This window comes from Rhinoderma darwinii, chromosome 8 (assembly GCF_050947455.1).
Source record: "Rhinoderma darwinii isolate aRhiDar2 chromosome 8, aRhiDar2.hap1, whole genome shotgun sequence".
NCBI lineage: Eukaryota > Metazoa > Chordata > Amphibia > Anura > Rhinodermatidae > Rhinoderma > Rhinoderma darwinii.
This window is the reverse complement of record NC_134694.1, coordinates 73,009,770-73,022,348: the sequence shown is the minus strand read 5'-3', so window position 1 is coordinate 73,022,348 and position 12,579 is coordinate 73,009,770.

Genomic DNA, 12,579 nt, shown 5'->3' with positions numbered 1-12,579 from the left:
AGCTGAAATACCAGTAAAATCCCAAGCAAAATCTGCGCTTCAAAAGCAAAATGGCGGTCCTTCTGAGACTGACAGTGTACCCAAACAGCAATTTATAACCACATATGGGGTATTTATGCACTCTGGAGAACCCGCTTTTCAATATATGGGGTGTGTCCCCAGTGGTACAAGCTGGGCACAACACATTGGGCACTGAAATGGCATATCTGTGGAATATGGCAATTTTCAATCTGCAACATCTACTGTGCACTAATTTTTGCAAAACACTTGTCGGGTCAAAATGCTCACTACAATTCTAGATGAATTGCTTGAGGGATCTAGTTTCCAAAATGAGATAATTTTTCGGGGTTTCCACTGTACTGGTACTTTAGCTCAATGCAACATGGTGTAAAAAAACTAATCTTGTAAAATTTCCACTCCAAATAGCTCTCCTTCCCTTTAGAGTCTTGCTGTGTGTCCAAATAGCCGTTTACGACCACATATGGGGTATTGCCTTAGTCGGGAGAAAATGCTTTACAAACATTGTGGTGCTTTTCTCCTTGTGAAAATGCAAAATTTTGTGCTAGAACTACATCTTATTGGAATTTTTTTTATTTTTTTTTTATTTTCACATCCCAATTCTAATAAAATTTGCAAAAACCTGTGGGGTCAAAATACACACTACACCCCTAGATTAATTCCTCAAGGGGTGTAGTTTACCAAATGGATTCACATTTCAGTTTATTCACTGTGCTGGTACCAGAGGCTCTGTAAATGCAACATGGCGCCCAGGGATCAATCCAGCAAAATCTGCGCTCCAAATGCCAAATGGTGCTCCTTCCCTTCTGAGTCCTGCTGTGTATCCAAACAGCAGTTTATGACCACATATACAGTATTTCCCTACTCTGAAGAAGTTGCTTTACACATGTTGGGGTGCTTTATCTCCTTTATTTGTTGAGAAAATGAAACATTTTGAACTACAGCTACGTCTTATTGGAAAAAACATTTTTTTTCATTTTCATTGCCCATTTCTAATAAAATCTGTGGGGTCAAAATGCTCACTACACCCCTAGATGAATTTCTCAATGGGTGTAGTTTGCCAAATGGAGTCACTTTTGGGGAGTTTCCACTGTATTGGTGCCTTAGGGGCTTTGCAAAAGCGACATGGTGCAGAAAAACCAATGCAGCAAAATCTGCACTCCAAAGCCAAATGGTGCGCCTTCCATTCTGAGCCCTGATGTGTATTCATACAGTAGTTTATTACCACATATTGGGTATTTACGTACTCTGGAGAAGTTGCTTTATAAATGTTAGGGTGAGTTTTCTCCTTTATTTGATGAGAAAATTAAACATTTTGAGCTAAAGCTACGTCTTAGTGGAAAAAAAAATAAAAATTCATTTTCACTGCCCAATTCTAATACAATCTATGGAACACCTGTGGGGTCAATATGCCCACTGCAACCTTAGATGAATTCCTTGTGGGTGTAGTTTCCAAAATAGGGGCCTTTTGTGAGGAGTTTTCTTTGTTTTGGCATCACAAGACCTCTTCAGACCTGACATGGTGCCTACAATTTAATCTAATAAAAAGAAGGCCCCAAAATCCACTAGGTGCTCCTTTGCTTCTGAGGCCTGTGTTTCAGTCTATTAACACACTAGGGCAACATCTGGGATATTTCTAAAAACTGAAGAATCTGGGCAATAAATATTGAGTTGTGTTTCTCTGGTAAAAACTTCTGTGTTACAGAAAAACTGGATTCAAATTGAATTTCTGCAACAAAAAAAAAGAAGACATTTGTGCATTTCTCCTCTACTTTTCTTCAATTCCTGTGAAACGCCTAAAGGGTTAAGAAACTTTCTAAATGCTGTTTCGAATACTATGAGGGTTGCAGTTTTTAAAATGTGGTGATTTATGGGGGTTTCCCAAAATATAGGCCCCTCAAAGCCATGTCAAAACTGAACTGGACCCTATAAAAATAGGCTTTTGAAATTGTCTTGAAAATGTGAGAAATTGCAGCTAAAGTTCTAAGCCTTGTAACGTCCTAGAAAAATAAAATGATGTTCAAAAAATGATGCCAACGTAAAGTACACATATGGGAAATGTTAACTAGTAAGTATTTTGTGTGGTATTACTAATCTGTCTTACAAGCAGATACATTCAAATTTAGAAAAATTAACTTATCGACAAAATTTTACCCCTGACATAAAGTACAATTTGTCACGGGAAAAAAATGTCAGAATCGCATGGCTAGGTGAAAGCATTACAAAGTTATTACCACACAGAGAGACACGTCATATTTTAAAAATGGGGCTCTGTCATGTAGTCCAAAAGTGGCTGCAACGGGAAGGGGTTAAATCACCAGACCGTGCAATTAAGGCCGTGCAATTGATGTCAACGGGAGGTCTGAGGCGTAATCGCGCAAAGATAGGGCATGTCCCTTCTTTCTCCCGCGAGACGGTTTTACTGCCCGCGGGAGAAAACCGCCTCCACCTCCCATTGAAATCAATGGGAGGCATTTTCGGCCGGTTTTTGTCGAGTACGGCTTTCGCGTAAAAAAAAACCTCAGTGTGAACATACCCTAAAGTTATTTCCTGGTCAGTAAAGGGTTCATATTTTGATAATAAGATAACTATCCTCCATTATTGTACATAACTGTGATGTTCAAGAAAAAATACATATATTCATATTATAAAGTGCATTAACTACTGTGCTGTACGAAGTGGTGACTTTGATGTAAAGATATTTTCTATATGTTTAATTTCAAATAAACATGCTAAATTTGTCACTCTATGTCAAAAGGTTAGGAACAATAGGCTGGGAGAAGGGCAGAGCTTTGAAAAATAAAGGTTAAAAGGTTGGACAGACTGCAGGCTCTGCATTGTAAAACAAAAGGAAAACCCGAGGGTATTCTTTTAACCTAGGAGAACAATAGATCCAAATAGGTCTCTATTAATAGCCCTCTGAACAGAATGATAATAGTGGTTTTGTATTCTGAGCATTCCTCCAGATGATACCAGGCCTGGTGTAGAGACCTGAGGAGTCTCGAAAGTATGCGGTTTAACATCATTTCTTTTTGTCAGTCATTAAAAGGTATCATATCCGCAAGAATGCGATTTTGTTTCTCTTACTTAGAGCAATAAAAAAAAAAAAACAACTTGCACCAAAACTTTTTTTTCCTTTTGTTCAGATGTTTTTATTTACAGAAAATTCTATAGGCAACGAGTAGTTTTATATTTAATGTTAGGTCATGTTCTATTTGGAGAGCCAGTCACCTACACAAACAGCTTTGTTGCTGGGACACTGACATTGTTGCAGAGGTATATTCTTAGTGAAATAACCTTTGATGTGACTGTTGTTAGGGAACACAGCCTGTAGGGTAGCCGGGACTGTAACTCCAAGGGGTCCCTTTAAAAAGAGAGTGTGTGCCATGTGACTGGGATACAGTTATATTACATATGGTAGCATGACACTATTATTTCCTACTGAAAGATGTGGTTGCACCATATGGTTGCACCAGTGGTCAGAAGACATACACTTCGTTACACTTAAGGCCCACTTTCCACCAACCACTTACCGGGCAAACGAACGTTCACAGAACGCTCGTGCCCAATCATTGCCCTGCGTAAACAGGGCAACAATCAGCCGATGAACAAGCAAACGCTCGTTCATCGGCTGATTGTATAATTTTAAATGCCTAAATTATTATTGTTTTTGGCAGCACATCTCCCTGTGTAAACAGGGAGACGTGCTGCCGACATGATAAAAATGTATGGGGATGAGTGATTGTAGTAACGAGCGCTTGTCCCCATACTAGCGCCTTGTGAAAGGAGCAAAAGAGCGCCGATAAACGAGCTGTCTCGTTAATCGGCAATCGTTTGCACGGCCCAAATTGGGCCCTGCAAAAGTACACTTAGACCTGCTGTGGTTATCTGTAGCATTTCCCTTTCAACCTGTTGCTTTTCTCTTTTCATAGTACATACAGTTATTATTGGTTGAGTATGTGAATGCAGTCAGAAGATGACCTCTGACCACATTGACAGGTTTTAGAGAAGACAGAAATTATCTACTTGTTTGTTCCATTGTTTGCCTAATGTTGCTATAGAAAAACACACAAAACAAAGCAGGCAAATCACTAGTAATTGCACAACCCAATAAGTAAAAAACGAAATATTTATTATTTCATTGTGCCACAAAAACACACACAATTAAGACACCATATGTGGTAGTATCTAGGCCCGGTCTAAAATAAGAGACGTGACCAGAGACCAGCACTGATACAATACATAGTACATAATACACTAGTCTTACCCAGCAAGAGAATCAATCGTAGTAAAAAATACAAAGCAACTAATGGTACACAAATAGAACATATACATACAGTATATAAAGTGCCATGTGCAATATACAATACCAACTCTGGCTACTATGATCTCAAGATGGAAAAGCCTTTATGGGGTAAAGCAGCTTGGTAGGCACTAAATCTGGGGCTGGTCTCAATCCCTTGCCGAACACGGCTTCCTCAGGGGTCTGTTAAAACTGTGGCTAAGTCAACGATCTTTATATAGGTAGCTGCAGGTGCAGTCAACATACAAGCTGTCGTAATTGATAGTTATATGGATATAGTCATTGAATAGTTTCTTCTGTATCTATATTTGACACTGTCATTTTGGTCATGGTAGATCTGGAAGCAGATAAATTCTGGTTATTGGCTGAATGCCACCATGACACTGAAGAGGAAGAAGTATGAACTGGATTTTTTAAATGCACAAAATGATTTGTGTGTGTAGAAGGCAATTTTGTGATCTTAGTTTGTGTGCTACCCTAGGTATAACTGGGAAAAAAATAGAACACAAAAAAAGATGGCGTTCTTCAGTTTTCCTGGACTTTTGTTATGCTGTGAAGATCTTTTTCTTGTTACATTTTTTTAAATACAATTTTTTTTTCAATTTTTACCGGTTATGCTGGTAAACAGCAGTGAGAGCTTATATTTTGAATGCATTATGTCAGAATTTTTTAATAAAGAGAAACCATGAAGTCAATAACACGCGCTGGCCCTGATGCCGAAAGGTGGAGGAGCCAGTCCATTAGTGCTGGTTTCCTGCCTGCCATGGGAAACAAGCTTCTTGAGTTTGTAAGGACGGAAGTTGCCTGTTTTTTCCACCTCAATAGAGTAGAACACAGGCGGACTGAATGACATCATCATTATATGGGATGACTCTTTCGCTGCCATGAGTAAGGTACAGTACAAACACATTGTTAGTTGACCTGATGCACAGAACGTTAAGTGGACCTTCTTTTAGTCCCTTGTGCCTTTTCTTTATTCTCTCACTTCCTGACATTTTCTTCCTGTCTTGGAAGAAAAAACGGATATGTTGAAGCCTTACCAGGACATCCTTAGCTTGTAAATAATGAGGCTTCTTGAAAGAAAGCAAGATCTTTCTTTGCATACTTACAGCATTTATTCAATGCCTTTTAATATATTTTTCACTATAAAGCCAGGAGACATTTTTCATTAGCTGATTGATAGGAACTAAAATAGACCTAAAAATACCAAGTGGTTTTCAATGTTTTCCCAATACGGATGTTTTTCTACTTCTGTTTGCAGCTAAGTTTTGAAGAAGATGTGGTCAATGGTGTCATTCCATATAACACTGCTTGCTACTCAATGCTACCCGATTCAGAGAGTGTTCAACAAGCCCACTCCTGCAACTTGAAGGGCAATGACATTATACATATACTTCAATGGGAATGGTGCAGGGGCATTAACAGGGGGTGGGCCAGCGAGTTATGTGCCCTTTGTCCCAACTGCTGTGGGGGGGGGGGGGGGTCTGCCAACACACCACACTTGCCTTTATCAGGGTACCGTGTGAGATACATTGTACATCACAAGCAGGATATAATCAGGGTTTAGGTTAAATAGTGCCCTGTGCAATACCTACTATTGACACCCCCTTATGGTCTACCATATAGCCCTCCAAAAATTCAATGATAGAGAGTTCTAATAACTATACCATTCAATATCCAAATAACATTGCCAGATCGCTAGCTAAACAATACTGTCAAATCAATAAACTAGGGAATGTAGCTTGATTCAGTGCAGCTGACTCCAGTGCAAGCTCTTTGTGCCCAAGCCATCAGGGCCAGTGGTGCCCCCTTTAGTAGCAACAGGTGATGCACATTATTTAACCGCACAAGTCACATGCTCCTAAGGCCGGCCCTGGATGTAATTCTTACATTTTGCAGTAAATGTGTGTCATGGTGATCGTGTGATAACTAGCAGGAGTGTGGCTGTGATTGATAGCCAAACTCTTGCAGTAACGGCCGGGATTGGAGAAACCTTCGATCCCAATGGTTTAACTATTTCAGCCACTCCATCAGCACTGACCACAGTGCACACAAGGGGAGGAGACTCCTTTTATCATCTCCCCATCAGTACCAGGATTGCAATAATAATAGGACTAAAAAAATATTTAAAATAGTTAAAGATTTTGATTACGAAAAATAAAAACGCAACATAAAAAAAATACAATAAACAATTTTTTTTTTATATATCATTTTCATTTAATAAAATTTAATAAACCGTTAAAAACATAGAAATATTTTGGTATCACCATACACATCTGGAACCGTACAATAATGTTATGCCATCTATTTTTGGGAATGCCGTAAAAGAAACTAATTATAAAATTACATCAAAGGGGAGAGAAAAGACATGGACCGCACATCCACTGTATACAATGATCAATTGCGGCTAGGCAAAATATATAAATATGAACGAGAGGTTCTTTGTAACATTTTGATCAAATTGTATGCAAGCCCACTTGCCACTTCACGGCGACCTCTGAAAGTGGGTCCCTACTCTAACGGTTGCAGCACCGCATGGCGGCTACCGCCACCGCAGCGCCGCTCCTGCAGAGGGAGCAACCCAGGGGCCCAAAAGCACCCATGCCTTCAGACCGTGCCAAGCCTCCTTGGCTCTGGGCCACGTCCCCCCACAAGTGCAGCACTGCAGCAACAGACACCACCACACAGCACCACAACATGTGAACAGATGGAATGAGCTCACCTTGCCATGCGCCCCCAGTGGCCGACTGAGAGTACAAGCAGGAGCAGGAACACTTATGAGGTCATTCCTAAATTAAAATCAGCTGGGCCAAAAATGTGGAGTGCTGGTACCAAGTAAAACAAAACAACAGAGGGGATAGACTCTGTATCATATCAAAGGGGAGAGAAAAGACATGGACCGCACATCCACTGTATACAATGATCAATTGCGGCTAGGCAAAATATATAAATATGAACGAGAGGTTCTTTGTAACATTTTGATCAAATTGTATGCAAGCCCACTTGCCACTTCACGGCGACCTCTGAAAGTGGGTCCCTACTCTAACGGTTGCAGCACCGCATGGCGGCTACCGCCACCGCAGCGCCGCTCCTGCAGAGGGAGCAACCCAGGGGCCCAAAAGCACCCATGCCTTCAGACCGTGCCAAGCCTCCTTGGCTCTGGGCCACATCCCCCCACAAGTGCAGCACTACAGCAACAGACACCACCACACAGCACCACAACATGTGAACAGATGGAATGAGCTCACCTTGCCATGCGCCCCCAGTGGCCGACTGAGAGTACAAGCAGGAGCAGGAACACTTATGAGGTCATTCCTAACTGCAGGAGCGGCGCTGCGGTGGCGGTAGCCGCCATGCGGTGCTGCAACCGTTAGAGTAGGGACCCACTTTCAGAGGTCGCCGTGAAGTGGCAAGTGGGCTTGCATACAATTTGATCAAAATGTTACAAAGAACCTCTCGTTCATATTTATATATTTTGCCTAGCCGCAATTGATCATTGTATACAGTGGATGTGCGGTCCATGTCTTTTCTCTCCCCTTTGATATAATTATAAAATTACAATGACGGAATTGTGTTTTTTTTATGCATTTATCCATTCTAAGAAATTCTGAAAAATTACAGTATATTTACCCAATAATAAAGGAAAAAAAATACACAACTAATCCCACAAAAAAATGAAACCTAAAATAGACAGTTAGCTTTACTGACAGAATGCAAGGAAAAAAAAAAAAAAAAAGGCCAAATTTGCTTGTTCCTTAAGAGGTTAAATACAGGGCTAGGGTGGCCTAGCTAAAACTCTGATTTGGTAATTTGATAGGCAAAGGTGGCAAATTTAGCACTGTAGTAGCTGGATACTGAAAGGGGTATGAATTTAGTTTGGATCTCTCTCCCTGTGCTTCAATAGAGGTGATAAAAAAAAAAAATTGTGATTTTAACTACAAAAAGAGTTGATGTGAGGAATATTCTACTACAGAGATGGTGAGGGTGATGTACTACTAAGGTTTAGTAGTGAGAGTAGACAGAGTGGTGCGATGGCGCCATGAAGGATGTAGTACTGTATACTAGTAGTAGTCCTGTTGATGCATGTACTGCTTCCCTTCAAAAAAAGATTTCACGTGTTTCATGTAATTTCATTATGGACAAGTACTGCGATGTGATTGTGGGCCCCTCAGGCCAGTTAAGGTTGCACTTGATGATTTCCATAGCACCAGACTTTCTGCTCCTCGTGTTTTCAGTCAGTAATATGGTCTATGAAGGCTGACATACATGAAAAAATAAATCTGATAACGTAATAAAAAGAAAAGCTGCTATTCTCTTGTCCTACACGGAAGTCCTTCTGGGCCGTTGTAGATGGGTTATAATGCAGATTCTCTGCTTATATCAGATTGATGGTCGTTGTGATAATAGGTGACATGATTCTAAAATTATTAATATACTATAAATATAAGTCCCTCTTTTGGGGGGCAGGAGTTAACACATCCACTGGAGAGAGGGGTGTTTGTTATTTTAACTATTCTTGTGCAGAAGTCAGATCCTGTTAGATAAGCATGCCAATGACTAAAGCCCAATGCATCTAGCTATGAAAAGGTCACTGTGCAAACACTGGCTGCTGTCACACATCATTGTAGCTTTACACTGCTGACTGACTGTTACATGGACCTGGTAGATTTCCAGGCTCATTAACCCTTTGGAGACATGAAGTATAATAAAGAATCCGATGAACTGAAAACATTCCCGATATTTGTTGTCCATTGGGACCAAATAAATGAATATGCAGTTGCATAACTCAAAGCTCCTGGGCCCCAATTCAAAGTCTGTAACATCCCCCCAAAACACACACACACACTCACTCACTCACTCACGGTCAATTTATGAACTTTTTTTTACGGTGGGTTATTTACACAGCGTGTGGATGAGATTTGTTCAAATGTTATCCACTCCAGGGCCGCCATCAGGGGGGTATTAGGGGTAGTGGTGTGAGGGGCCCGGCAAACCTAATTGAAAGGGGGGCCCGGCAACTGCCGCGACATTCTTTTGGTAGGAAAAAACGGGCCCCTGCAATGGGGCCTGTTTTTTCACCAAAAGAATGTCGTGAGCTGCTGCTGCTGCTGCTGCTGCTGCGGGCCCCCTCCCCTCGTCATGTGTGGCCGTCAAACCGTCCGCCCGCGCACCCGATCGCGCGCACAAGGAAACTCCCGCGCGTGCGCACTCGCGAGTGCGCACCCACGAACGCCCGCACTGGAGACCGCACCCGCGATCGGCCGCGCGCGCACCCGCGAACGAAGTGCGCGCGCACCCGCGAACGAAGCGCGCGCAGCCGCGGACACACATGGAAAAAACTTACCTGGAGCCTGGCTGGAGGTGAAGGACTGGACGTCTGGACCGAAGACCTCGCCTGGAAGACATGGCCGGAAGAGGACTGGAGTGGGAGCAGCTCTTCTGACACAGTGAGTAAATTATCTCAAAGTGCTGATCATGTATGGCCCTGTTCACACAGTATTTTGCAGGCAAAAAAAAATCTGCCTCAAAATTCCTTAAAGAATTTTGAGGCAGATTTTGACCTGCCCACACTATCTTGCCGCGTTTTTTTGCTGCGTTTTTTGCCCGCGGCGATTGAGGACAGCAGACAAAAAACGCAGCGAAAAATGCATTTTCTGCCTCCCATTGATTTCGATGGCAGGTCAGAGGCGGAACCGCGGCAAGAAAGGACATGCTGCTTTTTCTTTTTTCCGCGACTGGCTCCCATTGATTTCAGATTAAATCAATGGGAGGCGGTTTTGGAAGTTGTTTGGTGCTGATTCTGACGCAGTGTCCGAGTCAATATCAAGGCCCAAAAACTCTGTGAACTGGGCCTTATTGTTAGGGCTTATTCAGACGAACGTGTAATACGTCCGTGCAACGCGCGTGATTTTTACGCGCCTCGCACGGACCTATGTTACTCTATGGGGCCGTGCAGACTGTCAGTGATTTTCACGCAGCGTGTGTCCGTGTGTCCGCTGCGTAAAACTCACGACATGTCCTATATTTGTGCATTGTTCGCGCATCACGCACCCATTGAAGTCAATGGGTGCGTGAAAATCACGCCCAGCACTCCCGCAGCCGTATAAACTATGAATGAAAACAGAAAAGCACCACGTGCTACAAACATACAAACAGAGTGTCATAATGATGGCGGCTGCGCGAAAATCACGCAGCCGCGCATCATACGCTGCTGACACACGGAGCTGTTATGGACCTTTTGCATGCGCTAAACGCCACGTTTTTTGCGCGTGCAAAAAGCACACGCTTGTGTAAATCCGGCCTTAGGGTAGGGACACACTAGGCATGAACACTGCGGATTTTATGCAACACATTTTATTGTGGAAAATCCGCAGCGTATCACAGTCGCAGCAGAGTGGATGAGATTTGAACAAATCTCATCCACACGCTGAAAAAACAATGGACCTGCAGTGTGGCTTTTTAAGCCGCAGCATGTCAATTTATGCTGCAGAATCGCTGCTACTCTGTTGCGGAAATGCTACGGTTCTGCCGCAAAAATCACAAAAGAGAAAAAAAAAAGGTACTTTATTAAATTGATAAAGTTTAGACTTACCCCGGCCGTAGTCCTGGTGACGCGATCCTCTACTCTTAGCGCGGCCTGCTGTCATGACGTTTCATCCCATGTGACTGCTGCAGCGGTCACATGGTCTACAGCGTCATCCCAGGAGGCGGGGCTACGTTCAGAAGAGAGAGATGCGTCACCAGGACTACGACCGGGGCAAGTCTAAACTTTTTTTTCCCTGCAGGATTCCCGCAGCGGACACGCCTCACCAAACCTGCGCCACTATTTGGTGCGGTTTTGCTGGCGGAATTCCCTGCGGCTACCGGGGCGGATAAGCTGTGTAGTTTTACTCAGCATATCCGCCTAGTGTGTCCCTTATGATGTCGCTCCTGGAGCTGCTGCCGGTCTCTAAATAGGCAGTTGGTTCAGTAGAATTTGGAATTATTTTTTTTTGTGAACCAGCTTAAAAAAATACAAAACTTTTGTGTTAGGGCCTGTTCACATCACCGTTCACTTCCGCTCCGGGGTTCTTTCTGAGGTTTCTGTCGGGTGAACCCCGCAACGGAAAGTGAAAGTGACAGCACAGCTTCCGTTTCAGTCACCATTGATCTCAATGGTGACGGAAACATCGCTAATGGTTTCCGTTCGTCACCATTCCGGCTGGTTTTCGGACGGAATCAATAGCGTAGTCGACTGCGCTAATGGTGACGGAAACGGAAGCTGTGCTATCACTTTCACTTTCCGTTGCGGGGTTCACCCGACAGAAACCTCAGATGGAACCCCGGAACGGAAGCGAACGGTGATGTGAACAGGCCCTAACACAAAAGTTTTGTATTTTTTTAAGCTGGTTCACAAAAAAAAATAATTCCAAATTCTACTGGACCAATTGCCTATTTAGAGACCGGCAGCAGCTCCAGGAGCGACATCATAAGGGACACACTAGGCGGATATGCTGAGTAAAACTCCACAGCTTATCCGCCCCGGTAGCCGCAGGGAATTCTGCCAGCAAAACCGCACCAAATAGTGGCGCAGGTTTCGTGAGGCATGTCCGCTGCGGGAATCCTGCAGGGAAAAAAAAGTTTAGACTTGCCCCGGCCGTAGTTTAGGTGACGCATCTCTCTCTTCTGAACGTAGCCCCGCCTCCTGGGATGACGCTGTAGACCATGTGACTGCTGCAGGGGTCACATGGGATGAAACGTCATGACAGGAGGCGGGGCTGCGCTAAGAATAGAGGATCTATTGCCAGGACTACGGCCGGGGTAAGTCTAAACTTTTTTATAAATTTAAAAAAGTGCCTTTTTTTTTTTTCTCATGTGTGATTTTTGCGTCAGAACCGCAGCATTTCCGCAACAGAGGAGCGGCGATTCCACAGAATACATTGACATGCTGCGGCTTAAAAAGCCAAAAGCCACACTGCAGGTCCATTTTTTTTGCAGCGTGTGGATGAGATTTGTTCAAATCTCATCCACTCTGCTGCGACTGTGATACGCTGCGGATTTTCCACAATAAAATGTGTTGCATAAAATCCGCAATGTTCATGCCTAGTGTGTTCCTACCCTAAGGCCGGATTTACACAAGCGTGTGCTTTTTGCACGCGGAAAAAACGTGGCGTTTTGCGCATGCAAAAGGTCCATAACAGCTCCGTGTGGCAGCAGCGTATGATGCGTGGCTGCGTGATTTTCGCGCAGCCGCCATCATTATGACACTCTGTTTGTAT